The 21,917-nt window shown below is 49.2% G+C and overlaps 1 long non-coding RNA gene across 1 annotated transcript in view; it reads left to right on the top strand.

Moving 5' to 3' along the window:
- The first annotated feature begins 155 nt into the window (after nt 1–155).
- Nucleotides 156–21,917, top strand: part of LOC140392852 (uncharacterized) — an 87,363-nt gene continuing 65,601 nt past the window's right edge. The window contains exons 1-3 of the long non-coding RNA XR_011935441.1: nt 156–1,113; nt 3,086–3,219; nt 10,542–10,626. This is a non-coding gene — a long non-coding RNA (uncharacterized lncRNA). The remainder of the gene's footprint in view (nt 1,114–3,085; nt 3,220–10,541; nt 10,627–21,917) is intronic.

Raw genomic sequence — 21,917 nt, 5'->3', positions numbered from 1 at the left:
CAGAGAGAGACAATTGTGATATAGCTTATGGAGCACACATCAAGCAAGGGACAGGTGGGGAGGCAGGTACCAACCCCCAAACAGGCATTGAACCCAAGCTATTGGCATTATTCTAAATCACACACCAGCTGAGCATCTGCCCTCCCCCCCCCCCCCCTCTTGTATTTGTATTTCTTTAATATATTCGTTCGTGGGGATATGGGTATTGCTGGTAGGTCAACATTTGTTGCTATTCCTAATTGCCTTTTAGAGTACTCCCCATTATTTTAACTGCTCAAAAAGAATCACATGTCTATCATCTTCAGTTCCAAAGCAAAGTCATATTGGGCTTAAAACATTAACTCTGTTTCTGTCTTCACAGATGCTGCTGACCGGCTGAGCTTTTTCAGCACTTTCTGTTTTTATTTCAGATCTCCAGCATCCTCAGGTTTTTTTACTTTCATTATGCCCTTGGGAAATGTCTGATATAGTGCCCTTCAAAAACTCAAAACACTTAATGACTAGTTAATCATTTTGGGAGTGTAGTCATTGCTGTAATGTAGGAAACATGGCAATCAATTTGCGTATAGCAACATGTCGCAATCAGCAATGGGATGATGACCAAATAACCTGTTCCCTTCTAGTGAAATAGGTTGCGGGATAAATATTTGCCGGAACATTGTGGAGTTCAAAAACTGATGGGAGCATTTACTTCAATATGAGGCAGACAGATAAACGTCTCATCCAAAAATACAGCATGTCAGACAATGCAGCACCCTCTCACTGAAATGCTCAGATCAAAAATTATGTGCTCATGTCTTTGGCTTGGGACTTGAACCCACAAGCTTCTGACTCAGCTACCACTCAGTTGCAACTGATATTTCTCTGGAAGAAGGCTTCAAGGTCAGAGGCCAGGAATGCGGCCACACAAGATGCTTTTCGCCTTTGCTGGTGTTAGATGCCATCATAGGGCAGTCTTTCCAGCCCCCAAGTCATGTTAATGGCTGTGGTGTGCCTAGAATGGTGAGAAGGCCATGTCGATTGTTGGTGGGCCAGCTCTGAAAGCAGACCGTGGCGAGGGAAATCGTGTGGATCCGGGATGGAACGGACGGGTTGGTGGTGGCATCGGAGCAGGTGAACAAAGTGTTTGAGGACTTTTATAGGGATTTATATAAGTGGGAGCACCAGAGAATGAGTCGGATATGAGGGAGTTTCTGGAGCGACTGGAGTGGCCGAAGAGGAGGAGAGGGCCGGGTTAACGGAGCCTTTGGGGGTGGAGGAATTGAAGGTAGTGATGGGGAAGATGCAGTCAAGTAAGGATCCCAGTGGAGTTTTATAAGAAGTTTAAGGACAAGGTGGCGCTGCTGATGGTGGAAATGTTTGAGGATCGTAAGGGAATGATTGCCGGAGGCTATGAGGCAGGCATCTGTTTCATTGTTACTTAAAAAGGAGAAGGATCTGGTGGAATGTGGGTTGTATAGGCCCATTTCTCTGCTGAATGTGGATGCCAAGATACTGGTGAAGGTTTTGGCTGTGAGGCTGGAGGAGTGTCCCCAAAAGGTGGTGAAGGAAGATCAGATGGGGTTTGTCAAGGGCAGGCAGCTGTCGATGACCGTGTGGCGAGCGACTGAATGTGGTGCTTTCTCTGGCAGAGGAAAGGGAGTTAGAGATGGTGTTGTTGTTAGATGCGGAGAAGGCATTTGACAGAGTGGAGTGAAGTTATTTGTGGTCCTGAAGAGGTTTGGGATTGGGCCTAAGTTTGTGGCTTGGTAAAAATTGTTTTACAGGTGGGCTGCACGGTGGCACAGTGGTTAGCACCTCATAGCCCCGAGGTCCTGAGTTCGGTCCTGGCCGAGGTCACTGTCCATGTAGAGTTTGCACATTCTCCCCGTGTTTGTGTGGGTCTCAACCCCACAACCCAAAGATGTGCAGGGTAGGTGGATTGGTCACACTAAAGTGCTCCTTAATTTAAAAAAAATATTATACAAGGACCCAACAGCTTGCATGCAGACGAATGATACGCAGTCGGAGGACTTCCCACTATTCCGGGGAACGAGGCAGCAGTGCCCCATGTCCCCCCTCTTGTTCGCATTGGTGATTGAGCCTTGGCAATTGCGCTGAGGGGTTCGGACCTATGGAGGGGAATAGTGAGGGGGTGGGGTGGAGCATTGGCTGTCTCTGTACGCAGATGATTTGCTGCTGTACATTTCAGACCTGGGTTCATTGGAGAGAGACATAATGAGGTTGCTAGGGAAATTTCTGGTGTCTTCAGGGTATAAATTGAATTTAGTGCAGAGTGAGTGTTTTGTTGTGTCCTCTCCAGGTGTAGGGGCGGGAGTGGAAGGGTTGCCATTTAAGGTAGCGACAACTCACTTTAGGTATTTGGGGTGCGGGTATTTTGCACCAAAGCAAAAGGGACAGCAGCCGGGGATCTTGGCCCTTCTGAACTTGTTGCACTGGGCAGCGAATGCGGAGAAAGTGTGGGGTTGGAATAGGGAGATTGGGGCTCTGAGGGTGCGGATGTAGGCAGGTTCCTTTAAGGGTGCAAGGTTGCAGGCGCCGGCGACAGCGCCATTACGGTTCGCCCCGGGAAAGTACTCAGGTAGTCCGGTGGTGGTAGCCACGCTGAAGGTTGGGGGCAATTCCAACAGCACTTCAAGTTGAGGGCAGGGTCGCAGGTGATGCCGATGAGGGAATCATAACTTTGAGCAAGGGAGGATGGATGCGCGATTCAAGGGATGGGAGGAGAAAGGGGTAAAAGAGATGAGGGACCTGCTTCTGGAATGGAGATTTACTAGTTTGGAGGAGCTGGGGTGATGTTTGGGCCACAGTGTGAGGAGGGCTTCAGCTATATGCAGGTGCGGAATTTTGCTAGAAAGGCTTTCCCGAGCTTTCCGGTGGCACCGTCGTTCGTACTCGTTGTTGAAGGAGGTGCTGTCGGTGGGGGAGCTGGAGAGTGGGTTTGTTTCAGTGATCTAAAGCATAGATACATAGAAGATAGGAGCAGAAGGAGGCCTTTTGGTCCTTCGAGCCTGCTCCACCATTCATCACGATCATCTCTGATCATTCAACTCAATAGCCTAATCCTGCTTTCTCCGTTGTTCAGCACCATCTCCGAGATTCTACATATGGAACTGGAACCGGGTCCGCTGGAGGCCATATTCAGGGTGTCGGACATGCTAGAGCTGCAGATGGGAGCGGGGGCAGATGGTCAGCCTTCACTTCGCTGATTGCTCGCAGGTGGGTTCTGTTAGGGCGGTGGTCAGCTTCTCCCCCCAGTACCTCAGCATGGCTGAGGGACCTATTGGAGTTCCTGTATTTGGAGAAGGTGAAATTTGTCCTGAGGGATGGATGAGGGGTTCCACCAGAGATGAGGTTTGTTTGTTTTACATTTTAGAGATATGGCTGCTGTTGTGGGGTGGGTGGGAGTTAGGTGGGGAGGGATGTCTCAGATTTTGTTGTTAAAATGTTGAATAAAAATACTTTTTTAAAAAAGAAAATGGTGTGTCGTCTAAGCCTGAACAAGAGGAGGAGGAGGAGAATGATGGGAGGAAATCGGCCTAATTGATTTCTTGCTAAGTTATGGTTTTATGGTTACTAATTATCTAAGTGGCATTACATTTGTTTCATTTACCCATAACTGTGCCCAGAATTAACCACCGCATTGAGTTCGCCACCTCCAAGCTCTTCCTTGTGTCTCACTATCCAGATCTCATCCTTGCTACCCTCTGTTTTCAAATTCCACCTCAGGGAAGCAATATCCCCAACTTCCTTCACAGCATCATTTCTAGCCTTCACCTCCATCTCCACTCTACCTCCACTTGCCTGATATTTTGATCGCTGTTGACCTGCCCAGTTCTCCAGCATTTTTCCTTTGATGCCCTCAACCTCACATCATATATCATGGGCTTCCATCTCCACTCTTCTCCAATTCAATCTCCCACCACTGAATTCCCAAAGGGAAGCAGCGAAGTCTAGAGTGCACATGATGCATAACTGGCTTTTTAAAAAATGTATTTTGTTACAAACATGTATCAAAACAGGTTACAGCAAATAAGCACCCTGGGAAACATACTTCCCAGCAATCAACTATACAGTCTGTACAGATTTTCCCCCTTTTTCACCCTCCCCCCTCCGCCAGCGCCGAACAGCTCCTCAAACACAGTCACAAACATCCCCCACCTTTTCTCAAACCCCCCTGCTGAGCCCCTTAACTCATACTTTACCTTCTCCAACCACAAGAAGACAGGTCACCCAACCAGGCCGCTACCCCCGGTGGCGATACCGACCGCCACTCCAGCAAAATTCGCCGCCATGCATTCAGAGAGGCAAAGGCCACGACATTGGCCTTCCTTCTCTCCATGAGCTCCGGCTTCTTTGAAACCCCAAATATCAGCACCAAAGGAGGAGTCCACCTCCTCCTCCACTATCCTGGCTAAGACCGTGAACACTCCAGCCCAGAATCTTCCCAATTTTTCGCAACCCCAAAACATGTGTGCGTGATAGGCTGGCCCCCGCCCACATCTCCCACACCCATCTGCTACCCCTGAAAGAACCCACTCATTTTTGTCCGAGTCATATGCACCCTGTGCAGCACTTTAAACTGTATCAGACTCATCCTTGCACAGGAGGAGGTCCCGTTTACCCTACGCAGTGCCTCACTCCATACTCCCCAATTGATCTCCCCTTCCCATTTCTCCTTGATCGCCACCACCCACTCGCCTCCCTGCTCCCCCAGCCACTTGTATCTATCCCCAATTCTTCCCTCCCTTTTCACATCCGGAAGCAGCAGTTGCTCAGCAGAGTATATCCCGGCAACCTAGAGAACCCCCTCCAAACCTTTTGGGGAAAGTCCCTAACCTGCAGATACTTGAACTCACTCCCACTCGGCAGCTCTACCCTCTCCCTTAGCTCCTCCAGACTGGCAAATCCTTCCTCCAAATACAGATTCCTCACCTTGACCAGCCCCACTTTCCTCCACCTCCTGTATACACGATCCATCTCCCCCTGGCTCAAACCCATGATTCTTGCACAGCGGCGTTAACACCGACATCCCTTACACCCTAAAATGCCTCCTCAACTGTTTCCATATCTTCACTGTGGACTGCACCACTGGGCTCCCTGAATACCTACTCAGAGCCATTGACAACGCTGCCATCACCATCACCCTCAAACTAGACCCCTTACAAGATTTCTCCTCCAACCTAACCCACTCTACTCCTTCTCCTTCCCACCACCGCTGCATCTTGTCCACATTCGTGCCCAACAATAAAGAAGCAAGTTTGGCAATGCCAACCCCACCTGCTGCCTCTGCCTCTGTTGCATGGTTCTTCCCACCCTCGGCACCTTCCCCACCCATGCAAAGTCCCAAATGATCGTGTCCGCTTTCCCCAAAAAAGGCCTTTGGTATAAAGATCGGGAGAGCCTGAAAAATAAACAAGGACCTCGGCAATGTTAAGTGCAGTGTATCCCGTCTCACAGGATCCTCCCTGGCCTCCTCCACCAGCTTTGTTAAGTTCCACTTATGGAGCCGCGCCCCTTCCCTCGCTACCTGAATCCCCAAATACCTAAACCTATCCCTCGTTACTGTAAATGGCATCCCCCTAAATTAGCCCGCTGTCCCAGCTCATTCACTGGGAAAACCTCACTTTTCCCTACATTCAGTTTGTATCCTGAGAAGCCTCAAAACTTCCCATAGTCCCTCCATACTCCAACAGATCCAAAACATACAGCAAGAGGTCATCGGCATAGAGCGACATCCGATGCTCCCTCTGTCTCCTCATAATCCCCCGCCACTCCGCCGAACCCCTAAGAGCCATCGCCAACAGCTCTATGGCCAGCGCAAACAGCAACAGCGACAATGGGCACCCCTGCCTCGTACCCCTGTGTAAGTCAAAGCTTCATGAGCTCATATCATTCATCCTCACCCTCACTCTTGGTGCCACATACAGCAACCGCACCCATGCCACAAATCTCGGGCCAAACCCAAACTTTCCCAAAACTTCGAACAAGTACCGCCACTCCACCTGATCAAATGCTTTCTCCAAGTACATTGACAGCACCACTTCCAGTACCAGAGCCCCCGACAGATTCATCACCACATTCAACAGCCGTCTTATATTACTCACAAGCTGCATGCCCTTCACAATGCCTGTTTGATCCTCTGCAACCACCCCTTGGACACAATCCTCCCTGCCAACAACTTAGCCAATACTTCTACATCTGTGTTCAATAGTGATATGGGCCACATTCCACTGGGTCCTTCCCGTTTCTCGGGATTAGTGTGATTACTGCCTGCGTCATCATCTGCGGCAACTCCCCCTACAGTGTTTCATTAAATGAGCCCAACAGATGCGGTGCCAGGTCCGGCACAAATTCCTTATAAAATTCCGCTGGGTACCCATCCGGCCCAGGGGCCTTCGCTGACTTCATACCCCTGATACTATCCTGCACGATGCATAACTGTCTTGGTCACCAACTATGAGCTCTGGCTTAACTACTGTAAATATTCCTACCACTCTATCTCCGCAGTCAAATCCCTTGAGAGGAAAAGGACAATTTTAATCTCCTCCATCACAAATCACTTATTCTGAACTCCTTTCTCAACATAAAAAAAAATACAAATTCTCAAGAGTTCCAAAGCCAATGAGCAGAGTGGACAGAGCACGCCCCTAATCCATCTCCTTGCTTGCTCCAAAAAACAATTCAAATTCGAATTGAATCCAACTCATCGTCCCCACAAGAGAGACGTACTAGATCCCAGCTGACAAGAAGAGGCATTGCACCTGTGGGCTTGATCCTCCACATGATCTTAGCCAAAAGGCTAAGAAGTAAATTCCTTTCTCAACTGCTATCACTTTTTAAACCACGCTAATTATTTTCTTTGTTTCCAAAACTGTACCTATAACCTCAATTATCTCAACCTCTCCCTCCCCACCATCTTTGAAGCTCTGCCCCCAAAGTACTTTGTAGCTTGTCTCCCAGCTGGTTAAGGAAGATCAATCATGATTTTATTGAATGGTGGAGCAGGCTTTGGGATGGTTGGGGCGGGGGGTGGTAGAAGCAGAGGGGGCAAAGGGGGTGATGGCATTTGGCCTATTCTTGTTCCTATTTCTTATGTTATTATCTCTACGCTAGATAGAAACATAGAATATAGTTGCAGGAGCAGGCCATTCCGCCCTTTGAGCCTGCACCACCATTCAATGTGATCATAGTTAATCATGCAAATTCAGTATCCCACTCCTGCTTTCTCTCCATACTCCTTAATGCCTTTAGCCGCAAGGGCCATGTCCAGCTCCCTCTTGAATGTATCCAACGAACTGGCCCCAACAGCTTTCTGTGGTAGAGAAGTCCACAAGTTCACAACTCTCTGAGAGAGGAAGTTCTTCCACATCTCAGGCTGTGACCCCTAATTCTGGACATCCCAACATCGGGAACATTCTTCCCACATCTAGCCTGTCCAGTCCCATCAGCATATTATATGTTCATATGAGATCCCCTCTCATTCTTCTAAACTCCAGTGAGTGCAAGCCCAGTCGATCCAGTCTTTCTTCATAAGTCAGTCCTGCCATCCCAGGAATTAGTCTGGAGAACCTTCGCTGGACACCCTCAATAGCAAGAATGTCATTCCTCAAACTAGGAGACCAAAACTGCACACAATACTGAAGGTGTGGCCTTAAGATTTTGAACTCATTATTGAGTTTGGAAGGCTGTAAAGTGCCGATTCGAACATTGAAGCGCTGGTCCTCAAACTTGCACTGAAATTCACGGAGGCAGTCTAGAAGTTAAGAATAAAAAACGTCCGAGTAGCAGCAGTTCGGGAATTCAAATGACAAGAGACTGCTTGCAGAGGTGTTGCACAAAGTGGTCAGCTAGTCTGCGCTTGGCCTCTCCAATGTAGAGGAGGCCAAATTGTGAACAGTGAATACTGTCTGCTAAGTTGAAAGAAGTACAAGTAAATCACTGCTTCACTTGGAAGGAGTGTTTGTGGCCTTGCAGTGTGAAAAAGGAGATGGTAAAAGTGCAGGTTGAGGAGAAAAGAAGACATGTCCTAAGCACTGGTACAGAAGGTTACACTGGCTAAAGGGATGTGAGGAGATAAAGAAACTGGGGGAATGGAATAGAATCTTTACAGGAGGTAGGATGTGAGGAAGTGTAGTCAAGGCAACTGTGGCTGTCTGTGGGCTTGTAGTGAATATTGGTTGGGAGCCTATCCCCAGAAATGGAGATAGAGAAGTCAAGGAAGGGAAGAGATGGAATATGTGATGATGAGGGAAGAGTAGAAATGGAAGCAAAGACAATGGCATTTTCCAGTTCAGGATAAGAACAGGATGAGGCAATACCACAATCATCAATGTACTGGAGGAAGAGGTGAGGGACAGAGCCTGAATAGGAGAGGAATGGAAAATGCTCCACATATCACACATAAAGCAGGCATTGCTTGGGCCTTTGCAGGTAACCATAGCAACATCTTTAATTTGGAGGGAGTAAGTGGAGTTGAGGAGAAGTTGTCCAATGTGAAAATCAGCCAGATGGAGGAAGGTAGTGTTACGACACCTTTGGCAAGTGCATGGTTAATTTTAGCCCCACTCGTCCCAGGATCGTAACACAAGGCGTATGGTTTGTTGGCTTTCATTAACAGGGGGATTGAGTTTAAGAGCCGCAAGGTTTTGCTGCACCTTTATAAAATCCTAGTTAAACCACACTTGGAATATTGTGTCCAGTTCGGGTCGCCTCATTATAGGAAGGATGTGGATGCTTTGGAGAGGGTACAGAGGAGATTTACCAGGATGCTGCCTGGACTGGAGGGCATGTCTTATGAAGAAAGGTTGAGGGAGCTAGGGTTTTTCTCACTGGAGTGAAGAAGGCAGAGAGGTGACTTGATAGAGGCGTACAAGGTGATGAGAGGCATGGATAGAGTGGATAGCTAGAGACTTTTCCCCAGGGTGGAAATGGCTGTCACGAGACAACATAATTTTAAGGTGATTGGAAGAAGGTATAGGGGAGATGTCAGGGGTAGGTTCTTTACACAGAGAATGGTGGGTATGTGGAATGCACTGCCAGCAGAGGTGGTAGAATCAAAGTCATTAGGGACATTTAAGCGACTCTTAGACAGGCACATGGACAGCAGTAAATTGAAGGGGTGTAGGTTAGGTTGACCTTAGATTAGGATAAATGGTCGGCACAACATCGTGGGCTGAAGGGCCTGTACTGTGCTGTACTCTATGTTCTATGTGAATTAACTGATAATTCATATAAAAATACCTGAAATCTTTGGCCCACGGCTGCCCAATTACTACAGTCACCAGGTTTGTAAGTTTAAACCTAATTACTGCTTATTTATAACTAGAAAACATATGAAATATGCAGGGAATACATTTGGTTAAATATCTTTTAATTTCTGACTACCCTTAACAGCCTCACATCCACCCACACACACAAGACCGACAAACACAGAGGGGAAGGAAAAAGGTGAAAAATAATAACGATTAAAGTCAAAAGATTCCTATTTCAGTCCTTTTTTCAGATGATGAGTTACTTAGTGCACTCTCTTCGTAGTATGAGTGTGGTCTAAAGTTTCTGGCCTGCAACCCATAATGATCTTCCTTGCAGTTAGCAATATTTTACTCATAGCTTTTCCAGGAAAGATTCAGACCAGTATGTTCTGAAAAGAAAGTTATCAGAATCTTGTCGCTGCTTGCATTAATTATTTCTGGAGAGAGTGAGGTATCAGATTCTGAAGAGAAAGGTGGTTCTCACAGTGGGTTATTCGGTGAGAATTAACTGGATATTCCTGGGGTGATTTGGTCAGATTCCTCCATCCAGCCTGCAGAATTGAAATTAAATTGAATGCAAGCATTGTGACTCTGAGAAACATTCCAGAAAAATATCCAATCACCTTCAGTTGCTGGGCAGAACACTGCTTTTTGGGCCACCAGCCAAATCAATCAAAGTGAGTCATCACTCATGCCTTCTGGATTTTCCCTGCTTGAATTAAAGGCACAGGCCATGGCTTCTGCTTGAGTTAAAGTTACAGGTTGCATTAATGTCACAAGACCATTACTCATCCATGGATTAAAATGGCAATAGCAAAAATAAAAGAAAGGGGAAATAGGGGAATAAATAGGAAACAAGCAGGAGGGACCCTTACAGTAGTGGTGGATGGGAAGTTTTCACTGACGTCCATTTACACATAACACTTATGGCTGAACAACAATGGGTGGGATTTTCCAGCCCTTCCTGTCATTTAGGTCTTCCTGTCCCGCTGAAGGCAGGTTCCCCGGTGTCACGGCGAGTGAACAATGCTCATGGCTATTGACTTTGGCCTGATCGGATGTTCCTGCTGGCTGCCAATGGTGAGCCACCTCGGCCACGCATAAACCTGCCACGGGGAGGCGTGGCGGGCGGAGCAGAAAATCCTGGCCAATGTATTTTATTTACATATAGTGGGGGAAGCTATGGCGTGAAGGTCTTCGGTTCATGTCTGCATTTCTAAATGTAGAACATTGCTACTCTCTATCACCTTTCGTAGAAAGTGCAGAACAGAATCTGTTTTCCCGTAGAAATGACAAGAAGATTCCAGGGTAAGCACCCCGGACTGCTATTGCATGCCTCCCGGTGACTGAATGAAGACCAATACTAGAAAAGGTAAGCAAAAGAATATTAACTGGGGTTGGAAATTGAAGAAATGTTTTGGGTGAGCATGGAAAAAATGGCAACAAATGATAATACAGATGATTCAGTGTGGTGGACTATTGCTTCATACTCACAATCCTCTATGCTGTTGACTTGCATATCAAATCAACATCACTGTGGTGAGACGATGCCCAAAACAGGAAACAAAGTTAGAGGGAGAACACTTGTTCAAACCTGTTAGCGGCTGGTTTAGTATGACTTTGGCAAAACCTTGGAACAAGTCATCCATTTATGTTCTTGACTCTAATTGGAGCAGACTCCGAGGAATAGAAGCGAAAGCAAGAATAACAATGGCAAAGCTATCAGAATTTGACATTATTATACGGTAAACCTGACAGCAACGTTTGGTTTTGAGAAAATCTGTAGCTAATCACAGACATCCAGAACTTGCTGTCAGAGATACTTTGCTCTTCATCAGGATGTGCTGTTGAACTCCTCACTAATTGCCTTGGCATTGAAAAGTGTAAACTTAAGGCTGCACCAGTTAGGGCTGGTGCAATCAGGAGTGATTGTTTTTTTAAACAGTGTAATAAATGATCATTACTGAACAATTCATTTTAAAGTATGGTGTCTCATTCCCTCTGAATAAAATTAATGTTGGAGAATTTAGGAAAAAAGTATTTTTTCTTTGCTTTTGTCTATTTTATCTCCTTTAATCACATCTGTATTCCCAATTGTTATTTTTCTTTCTGCACATGATTTAAATCTAGTTTACATATCCGGTTTGATACTTCCTTTTTAAAAAAATAAATTTAGAGTACCCAATTCATTTTTTTCCAATTAAGGGGCAATTTAGCGTGACCAATCCACCTACCCTGCACATCGTTGGGTTGTGGGGGCGAAACCCATGCAAACACGGGGAGAATGTGCAAACTCCACACGGACAGTGATTCAGAGCCTGGGATCGAACCTGGGACCTTGACGCCGTGAGGCAGGAGTGCTACCCACTGCGCCACCATGCTGCCCCCCGGTTTGATACTTCCTGATGGCTTTGAGAATTCTTCAAGCTGATTGGTTGAAGAACTTTGCTATCTCCTGGCTTGATCACATAAACACACAGCTTCCCTGTAGAGCGTACCACACAGTGAGACTGTCAGCAGATTAGGGGAAATTCTCACTGACCGACCCACAAAATCTGTAGGCAACTGTCCGTAATGTGAATGGCATGTGACATTCCTTCACCAGTGAAGGAAAATCGTGCCCATTCTGCATAGATTTTTTGAGAACCTATTCATGAGAAATCTTGATGCTCAAAGTTATAATGAAAACAGCCAATGGGTGGCAGACTGGTTAGCACTGCTGCCTCACAGTGCCAGGGAGCCAGGTTCAACTCCAAGCTTGGGTGACTGATTGGAGTTTGTACTATCTCCCTGTGTCTGCTTGGGTTTCACCCCACAGCCAAAGATGTGCAGGTTAGGTGGATTGGCCATGCTAAATTGCCCCTTAGTGTCCAAAGGTTGTGTGGGGTTGTGGGGCCACAGGGATGGGGCGGGAGTGCACCCAGTTGGTGTGCCCTTTTGGAGGGTCGGTGAAGACTTGATGGGCCGATTGGCCTCATTCTGTTTCATGGTCGGGGTTCTATGAAACTTTACGTGTTGTGGTAGACTCTCTGGCTAGTGGAGGTACTGCAGCAAGGTATAATTACATGGTCATCAGTTTATGTAGGCAATTCCCATTATAAACCGAATGTAGGAATTTATCAGGGAGTATTCTGTATTACTTTAAAATGTATGGGACCAATGCACTATGTGCCAAATATCCCCCACTTCACTGGAACACAGGGCGGGATTCTCTCAGCCCGGGACGGGCCGGAGAATCTCCCGCGACCGGCGCAAATCGGCGTCATTGGCTCCGGCACGGTCGGGGCCCCCCCCGGCGATTCTCGGCCTGGGATGGGCCGAATGGCCGTGTCAAAAAACCCAAGTCCCGCTGGCGCCGTTCACACCTGCTCTCAGCCGGTGGGAACTTGGCGTGGAAGGGTCGGGAGGCGGCCTGTGGGGGGGGGTCCGACCCTGGGGAGTGGGGTGGGGGGGGGGGGGGGGGGGGGGCCTCCGATGTGGCCTGGTCCACTATCGGGGCACACCTATTGGCGGGCCAGCCTCTCTGGCTGGGGGCCTCTTTTCTTCCGTGCCGGCCCCTGTAGTCCTGCGCCATGTTGTGTCGGGGCCGGCGCAGAGAAGGAAGACACCACGCATGCGTGCATTGGCACCGGTGCCACAGCCCATGCACGCGTGACGCCGTCCCCAGTGCGCATGCACGGACCCTGCGGCGCCCAGTTCATGCCATGATCAGCAGCTGGAGCGGCGTGGGCCGCTCCAGTGCCATGCTGGCCCCCTGTAGGGGCCAGAAGTGCTGATCCTGAGGCCGTGTTGATGCCGTCGAGAAACGCGCTGGCGTTTCCGACGGCGTCAACACTTAGCCTCAGGATCAGAGAATCCCGCCTACAGAAATTAGCCTCGACTCCTATGTGTAATGGAAAAAGAGATCTACTGGTATATGTAAATAAAGACAGTATTTAAAAGCACTATGTTTGTGGAGTATCATTTTGGAAGTAAGTATGTTTTTGAACATAAAGACATATGCTCATTCTAGTTTTAGCTTTTTGTAAAATCATCCCAGGGCAAATCTCTAAAGGTGTCAATAATAACCTGCACGAATATGGAGATAAATCTGTATGTGTGATGAAAACACACTTGTCCAAGAAAGAGGAACTGAGTACATTTATAACAGAATGTTAGTTTTGATTGGTTATGGGGAGAAGGCAGGAGAATGGGGATGAGACAAATATCATCCATGATTGAATTGCGGCCTAATTCTACTCCTATGTCTTCTGGTCTTATGATTACCTCCATCCATCTAAAATGACAGCAACGACCTTGCAAAGAAAATCAGTAAAACTGTGGGTGGAAGTTAAACCATATTGACAGGAGTATGGGGAAAGTCTAGGCCTGGGATTAGAGAGGTAGAGCAGGATTAATAAAAATACTGGAGTGGAAGAAAAGCATTAGAAAAGATACATGAGAAAGCCCAAGAACAGAATGAGAGTCAACATTCAAAAAAGCTCGAGGCAAGATTTAAAACAAAATTGGAGCATTATTTGCGTCATGCTATATGACTTTGCAGAAATAACACATTTTTGCAGTGTAAGGATGTCATAGGCTGTTGTGAGGAAGGTAGAATTTATATGGATAGAACTATTAGCTCCCTCCATATAACACAAGATACTTTGGCCTGAATTTTGTGGTCAGTGGTGAAGTGATGCCACTCACCACTCACCTCAAAGAAATCTGCCCACAAAAATCTGCGCTCGGTGGTTAAGATTTCTCCTTTCCTGACATCAGTTTGAATCCGCCATCAAATCAAAAAGATCTCCAAGCATCTGGCAACAGGAATGTCATCAAGTAAACTAAGCAGCCAATCACATTAAAGTAATCTCACAGACAGCAAACCAGGAAGTAAAATGCAATTAATTTCTCACTTTGAATTAAAATTTTACAAAGCGCAAAAATCGGGACACACACAAGGTATTAGGGTAGAAGTCGAAATAGCAAACAAATTTTTTTTCCACAAAAAAAATGAAAATGTGAGGTTTTTCTATCATGGAGAAATTTGACATTCCGCAAATATTAAATTAATTTTTCAGAGACAGGATGGTAATTCAATCATAATTATAAACTGAGCACACAATTAAATACCCAGCTACACCTCATTAAACCTCTTAAAGGGTTTTTTCCAGAGAGATTAATAATGTAACAGGGCAGGTCTCATCAGTTCATTGATTTCTATTTGGATGCAGTCTGGGGGCACGTCAACAGCACACCTGTAAAGCTTAGAATCATTGACATGGACTCCACCTTCGACAACCCATGGGCAGATTGCAGCAGTTGCTGTCAGTCTCAGAGGGGCGGTGACAGTGAATATTGCCAGTTTGACCATCATTACAGTATCTGGACAGGTTGGGCGAGTGGGCAAATCAATGGCAAATGCAGTATAATTTGGATAAGTGTAAGGTTATTCACTTTGGAAGCAAAAACAGGAAGGCAGATTACTACCTGAATGGTTGTAAATTGGGAGAGGGGAGTGTGCAGCGGGACCTGGGTGGCCTTGTGCACCATTCGCTGAAGGTAAGCATGCAGGTACAGCAGGCGGTAACGAAGGCTAATGGTACCTTGGCCTTCATTGCGAGAGGTTTCAAGTATAGAAGCAGGGATGTGTTGCTGCAATTATACAGGGCCCTGGTGAGGCCACACCTAGAGTAGTGTGTGCAGTTTTGATCTACTTCTCTGAGGAAGGATGTTCTTGCTCTCGAGGGAGTGCAGTGAAGGTTTACCAGACTGATTCCAGGAATGGCGGCACTGTCATATGAGAAGAGATTGGCTAGATTGGGATTGTTCTCACTGGAGTTCAAAAGAATGGGATCTCATAGAGGCTTATAAAGTTTTAACGGGACTAGACAGGGTGGATGCAGGGAAGATGTTACCATTGATGGGTGTGTCCAGAACCAGGGGTCTGAGGATTCTGGGTAAACTATTTCAGAGAGATATAAGGTGACATTTCTTCACACAAAGAGTGGTGAGCCTGTGGGATTCATTACCACAGGAAGTAGTTGATGCTAAAACTTTGAATATATTCAAGAGGCGGCTAGATATAGCACTTGGGGAGAATGGGATCAAAGGCTATGGGGAGAAAGCAGGATTAGGCTATAGAGTTGGATAATCAGCCATGATCGTGATGAATGGCGGAGCAGGCTCGAAGGGCAAAAAGGCCTCCTCCTGCTCCTATCTTCTATGTATCTATGTATTACCACTGCAAAATCCAGGCACTTTTTGTGAGCATTTCTTGCACAGAGACCAACAGGCCTGGAAGAGGCTTTGGAGGTCGGTGTCACAGGAACCTCTTGCTCTGTTTGCTCCTTTTTGCAAACTCGTTGTTTCAGCTGTCAGTGCCAGGTGTTGCAACTGTAATGTTTTGAGAAGTGGGACAAAAAAGACACGTGAGCCATCTCGTGCAGCTAGCCGAGGGTGAATTGTGTAATCCAAGCACCATCCTCCTTATCTGTTACTTCCTCAGCCTGCTGCTACAAGCTGCAACCAGAATGAGTTTCCTATATAGAAAACTGCATTCTAGGGCAGAATTTTACTGGCTGCAGTAGCAGCAGGAACAAAGACAGTGGGATGGAAGGCAGGGGCCGCTAAAATAGCAGGGAACTGCGACAGTACAGTTCTCCCAATGCAGTCTTGGCTTCAGGGGAGTTTCACATCAATGGGCAGGCTGCGGATCAGGAGGCGGGCAGGCTGCGGATCAGGAGGCAGGCAGCTGGTTTGGATGTTTAAGGCCCAAATTAGGAGCCACTTATCAGAGCCATCCAGAATTTCCAATTATACTTATTCCTCTGAGGGCGCCTCCATTTCAGGTGCCCCCAAGGTTTCTCCTAGCTGCCTCGCCAGCGCCCGCCTATCCCGAGAGGGCTGCTTAGGCTCAAGATTTGTGACTGGGCTGGCAGCATCAGGAACATGTCTGCTGGCCTTAATTGGGTGACTGGCCTGGTGGTGGCCAATTAGTACGTCGCCTCTGGAAAAATCATTGAGTTGCTCCCACTGCCAGCAAGAGTAGCTTGGAACTCTTTAATCCTGATGGTGGTGAAATTCAGCCCCTAATTTCGATGGCACACCAGCACCTTACAAAACATCTGGAACTAGGAATTAGATTGCACCATTAATGTAGCAAAATGTCCCAGGGTGCTTTACAAGAGTGTATTAGACAAAATTTGACACCGAGTCAGGTTGGCAGGGGTGTAAAGGATAAGGCGTGGGGTAGAGATGTGGGAAGTTTAGGGAGGGAGTTCCAGGGTTTAGGCTGAGGCAGCTAAATGCACATCCGTCAATTTTGTAGTGATTGCGATTGGAAACACACAAGACACCGTGGTTTAGTTGGTCGCAACTTGTCTAAGAGTCAAAAGGTTATGGGTTCAAGCCCTACTCCCAGACTTTAGCACAACAATCAAAGCTGACACTTTAGTGCGCTAGTGAGGGAGGCCTGTGTGGTAGTATGTATTAGGGGTCATGTGGGACTGGAAGCCCTAATGTCATTGGCTGACAGATCCCGGGTCCTGGTTGGCCGTTGACCTCTAGCTCCGCCCTGAAGGCGGAGTATAAGAAGCCGGAGTCCTCCCCCGCAGGCCATTCTACTATCGAGCTGCGGGGGAACAGACACGCTTAATAAAGCCTCATCGACTTCACTCTATTCGTCTCACGGAGTCTTTTTGCTATTGCGCTACAATTTATTAAGCGTGCCTAAAAAGGACTATGGAGCTCAGGATCATCCCGGAATGCCTGAGGATCAGCCCCCACGCAGTGAACGCGGCAGCAGCCTTCAAGCACTGGCAGACTTGTTTCGAGGCCTACCTCAGAACGGCCACCGGCCGGGTCACAGAAGACCAAAAACTACAGGTCCTGCACTCGAGGTTAAGCACGGAGATTTTCTCCCTCATCGAAGACGCGGAGGATTTCGAGACGGCGTTCGCAGCACTGAAAAGTCTCTATGTCCTCCCAGTTAATCAAATCTACACTCGCTACCAGCTCGCGACGAGACGGCAAAGTCCCGGAGAATCGATGGACGAATTCTACGCCGCGCTGCTGATTTTGGGACGAGCCTGCAGCTGCCCTTCGGTGAACGCAAATGAACACACGGACATGTTAATGCGCGATGCTTTTGTGGCAGATATAAATTCCTCCCAAATCCGCCAAAGACTTCTAGAAAAAGAGTCGCTAGGACTCTCAGAGGCACGGGCCCTAGCAGCCTCCCTAGACGTGGCCGCGCGCAATACCCACGCCTACGGCCCCGACCGCGCGGCAGCCCATTGGGCTCCGTACGTACCCGTCGCGACAAACCCACCCCCCCCCCCCCCCCCCCTGGACACCCCACAGGCTTCCGCGGTCCAAACGCCAAGTCGCACCGGGGACGCCCGCTGCTATTTCTGCGACCAGGCGAAACACCCCCGGCAGCGCTGCCCGGCCCGCGCAGCAATCTGCAAGAGCTGCGGGAAAAAGGGCCATTTCGCGGTTGTGTGCCAGTCCCGCGAGGTCGCCGCTGTCCCGGGAGAACAGGAAGCCCTGCAAGCCGTTTACGCTCCCCAACCCCCCCCAGCGCCCCATGTACGACCCGCAGGCGCAGCCACTCTGGGTTCCGACCACCGTGGTCCCGGGAGAACAGGGAGCCCTGCACGCCGCTTACCCTCCCCAACCACCCCCCGTCCCGTCCCCACGTATGACCCGCCTGCGCTACCAATTTGGGTCCCGACCACCGCTGTCCCCAGAGATGAGGGAGCCCCGCGCGGTCCTAACTCTCCCAACCCCCCCAGCGCCCCATGTGCGACCCGCAGATGCCGCCATTTTGGGTCCCGGCCACCACGAGGGGAGGAAGGGCGCCGCCATCTTGGACCACCCCAGACCTGTACGACGCGTGGGGGCAGCCATTTTGTCCACCCCCATCGCCATCTTGTGACCCCCCAGCCATGTGCGATGTATGGGGGCAGCCATTTTGTTCATCCCCGACGCCATCTTGGACGGCAACAACGGACCCCAGTGTTGACGGCTCCACGGGGTTCGAGGAAGACGCTCCACTACTACAACCACGTCTCACTTCAATTACGCTCGATCAAGCTCGGCCCCGGACACTCCAGACGACGACGACAACGGTGCTAATAAACGGCCACGAGACACCATGCCGAGTCGACTCCGGGAGCACGGAGAGCTTTATCCACCCCGACACGGTAAGACGCTGTTCCTTGACCACCTATCCCAGCGCACAAAAGATCTCCCTAGCTGCAGGATCCCACTCCGTACAGATCAAAGGTTTCTGCATAGTTACCCTAACGGTGCAGGGGAGGGAGTTCAAAAACTACAAACTACACATCCTTCCCCAACTCTGCCCCCCCACATTACTGGGATTAGATTTCCAGTGCAATCTACAGAGCCTTACGTTCAAATTCGGCGGCCCAATACCCCCACTCACTATCTGCGGCCTCGCAACCCTCAAGGTGCAACCCCCGTCCTTGTTTGTGAACCTCACCCCGGATTGCAAACCCGTCGCCACTAGGAGCAGACGGTACAGCGCCCAGGACCGGACCTTCATTCGGTCCGAAGTCCAGCGGCTACTAAAGGAAGGCATAATCCAGGCCAGCAATAGTCCCTGGAGAGCACAGGTGGTAGTAGTGAAGACAGGGGAGAAACAAAGGATGGTCATAGATTATAGCCAATCAACAGGTACACACAACTAGACGCGTACCCTCTCCCCCGCATATCCAACATGGTCAATCGGATTGCCCAATATAAAGTCTTCTCCACCGTGGACCTCAAGTCCGCCTACCATCAGCTCCCCATCCGCCCAAGTGACCGCAAGTACACAGCCTTCGAGGCAGACGGGCGATTATACCATTTCCTAAGGGTCCCATTTGGCGTCACAAACAGGGTCTCGGTCTTCCAACGGGAGATGGACCGAATGGTTGATCAACATGGGTTGCGGGCCACGTTCCCGTATCTCGACAATGTAACCATCTGCGGCCACGACCAGCAGGACCACGACGCCAACCTCCAAAAATTCCTCCAGACCGCCAAAGCCTTGAACCTCACGTACAACGAGGACAAGTGCGTTTTTAGCACCAACCGGCTAGCCATTCTGGGCTACGTAGTGCGCAATGGGATAATAGGCCCCGACCCTGAACGTATGCGCGCCCTCATGGAATTTCCCCTCCCGCACTGCTCAAAAGCCCTGAAACGCTGCCTGCGTTTTTTTTCATACTACGCCCAGTGGGTCCCCCAGTACGCAGACAAGGCCCGCCCCCTAATACAGACCACGACCTTCCCTCTGTCGACAGAGGCTTGCCAGGCCTTCAGCCGCATCAAAGCGGATATCGCAAAGGCCACGATGCGCGCCATCGACGAGTCCCTCCCCTTCCAGGTCGAGAGCGACGCCTCCGACGTAGCTCTAGCGGCCACCCTTAACCAAGCGGGCAGACCCGTGGCCTTTTTCTCCCGAACCCTCCACGCTTCAGAAATCCGCCACTCCTCAGTGGAAAAGGAAGCCCAAGCCATAGTGGAAGCTGTGCGACATTGGAGGCATTACCTGGCCGGCAGGAGATTCACTCTCCTCACCGACCAACATTCGGTAGCCTTCATGTTCGATAATGCACTGCGGGGCAAAATCAAAAACGATAAGATCTTAAGGTGGAGGATCGAGCTCTCCACCTTCAACTACGAGATCTTGTATCGTCCCGGAAAGCTGAACGAGCCGTCCGATGCCCTATTCCGCAGCACATGTGCCAACGCACAAATTAACCGCCTCCAAACCCTCCACGAGGACCTCTGCCACCCGGGGGTCACTCGGTTTTTCCACTTTATCAAGTCCCGCAACCTCCCATACTCTTTAGAGGAGGTCCGTACAGTCACAAGGGACTGCCACATCTGCGCGGAATGCAAAGCGCATTTTTTCAGGCCGGAGGGTGCGCACCTGATTAAGGCTTCCCGCCCCTTTGAACGCCTTAGTCTGGATTTCAAAGGGCCCCTCCCCTCCACCGACCACAACACATACTTCCTTAATGTGGTGGACGAATACTCCCGCTTCCCATTCGCCATTCCCTGCTCTGACATGACCGCGGCCACAGTCATTAAAGCCCTGAACACCATCTTCACACTGTTCGGTTGCCCCGCATACGTCCACAGCGACAGGGGTTCCTCTTTCATGAGTGACGAGCTGCGCCAGTTCCTGCTCAGCAAGGGCATAGCCTCAAGCAGGACGACCAGCTACAACCCCCGGGGGAACGGGCAAGTAGAGAGGGAGAACGGCACGGTCTGGAAGACCGTCCTACTGGCCCTACGGTCCAGGGACCTCCCAGTTTCACGGTGGCAGGAGGTCCTCCCGGACGCTCTCCACTCCATCCGGTCGGTATTATGTACGAGCACTAATCAAACGCCTCATGAGCGTCTCCTTGTCTTCCCTAGGAGGTCCTCCTCTGGAACGTCGCTGCCGACCTGGCTGGCGGCCCCAGGACCCATCTTGCTCCGAAAGCATGTGCAGGCACACAAGGCGGACCCGTTGGTCGAAAGGGTTCACCTCCTCCACGCGAACCCGCAGTACGCTTACGTGGAGTACCCCGACGGCCGACAGGACACTGTCTCCCTGTGGGATCTGGCACCCGCCGGCAACACACACACCCCCCCGACACCATTCACCCAACCCCCCCCCTTTCTGCCACCGCCGCACCCCGCGACCGCCCCCTTCCCAGGAGGATCGGTTCCCCTCCCCTCAGGCCCGACCAAGAATAAAGCCCAAGCTGAAACCGTAAGGCTCCCGGAGACGACAACACCGGTACAAGCACCACCACCACCGGGGCCGAGGCGATCGACATGGACGACCAGACCGCCCGACCGACTTGTGGCGTCGATCTAAATCAATATATGGACTTTTCACAAGAACATTTTGCTTTTCTCCCGATACCTTCTGTAAATAGTTGAAACAGGACAAAATTGTACATACTGTATTGCCATATGAATGTTTTCCTCCCAGGACCAGCCCTGTAAACCCTTACCACCATGCGAAGCATCACCCCGCCGGGTTCATTTTTGACAAGGGGTGAATGTGGTAGTATGTATTAGGGGTCATGTGGGACTGGAAGCCCTAATGTCATGGCTGACAGATCCCGGGTCCTGGTTGGCCGTTGACCTCTAGCTCCGCCCTGAAGGCGGAGTATAAGAAGCCGGAGTCCTCCCCCACAGGCCATTCTACTATCGAGCTGCGGGGGAACAGACACGCTTAATAAAGCCTCATCGACTTCACTCTATTCGTCTCACGGAGTCTTTGTGCGCTACAGCCTGCAACGTCAGGAACACCATCTTTTGTATGAGATGTCAAATTACCTGTCTGCTCTCTGACACCATTTCGGAAGAAGAACAGTAGCAGCACTCCTGGTGCAAAAGCAAAATGCCGTGGTTTCTGAAAATCTGAAATAAAAACAGAAAGTTAAAAACACAAAATAGCATGAACATTGATGCAGTTTTCTTAAAGGATATCTTCTGGTTCTAATTTATAACAGTCAGCAATTAAGCATAAAACTTTTCCAGAGGTTGAGACTGACAAAACAGTGCAAATTGCAAAACTGTGCAGGACATTCAGTTGACAAAGGGTTAATAAAAACTTCAGTTCAATGCAAATTAACACCTGAACCATGCATCATGGAGCACAGGTCT

This window comes from Scyliorhinus torazame, chromosome 2 (assembly GCF_047496885.1).
Source record: "Scyliorhinus torazame isolate Kashiwa2021f chromosome 2, sScyTor2.1, whole genome shotgun sequence".
Classification (NCBI taxonomy): Eukaryota; Metazoa; Chordata; class Chondrichthyes; order Carcharhiniformes; family Scyliorhinidae; genus Scyliorhinus; species Scyliorhinus torazame.
The sequence above is the reverse complement of the archived record's forward strand: the minus strand, read 5'-3'. Positions and strand labels throughout refer to the sequence as shown.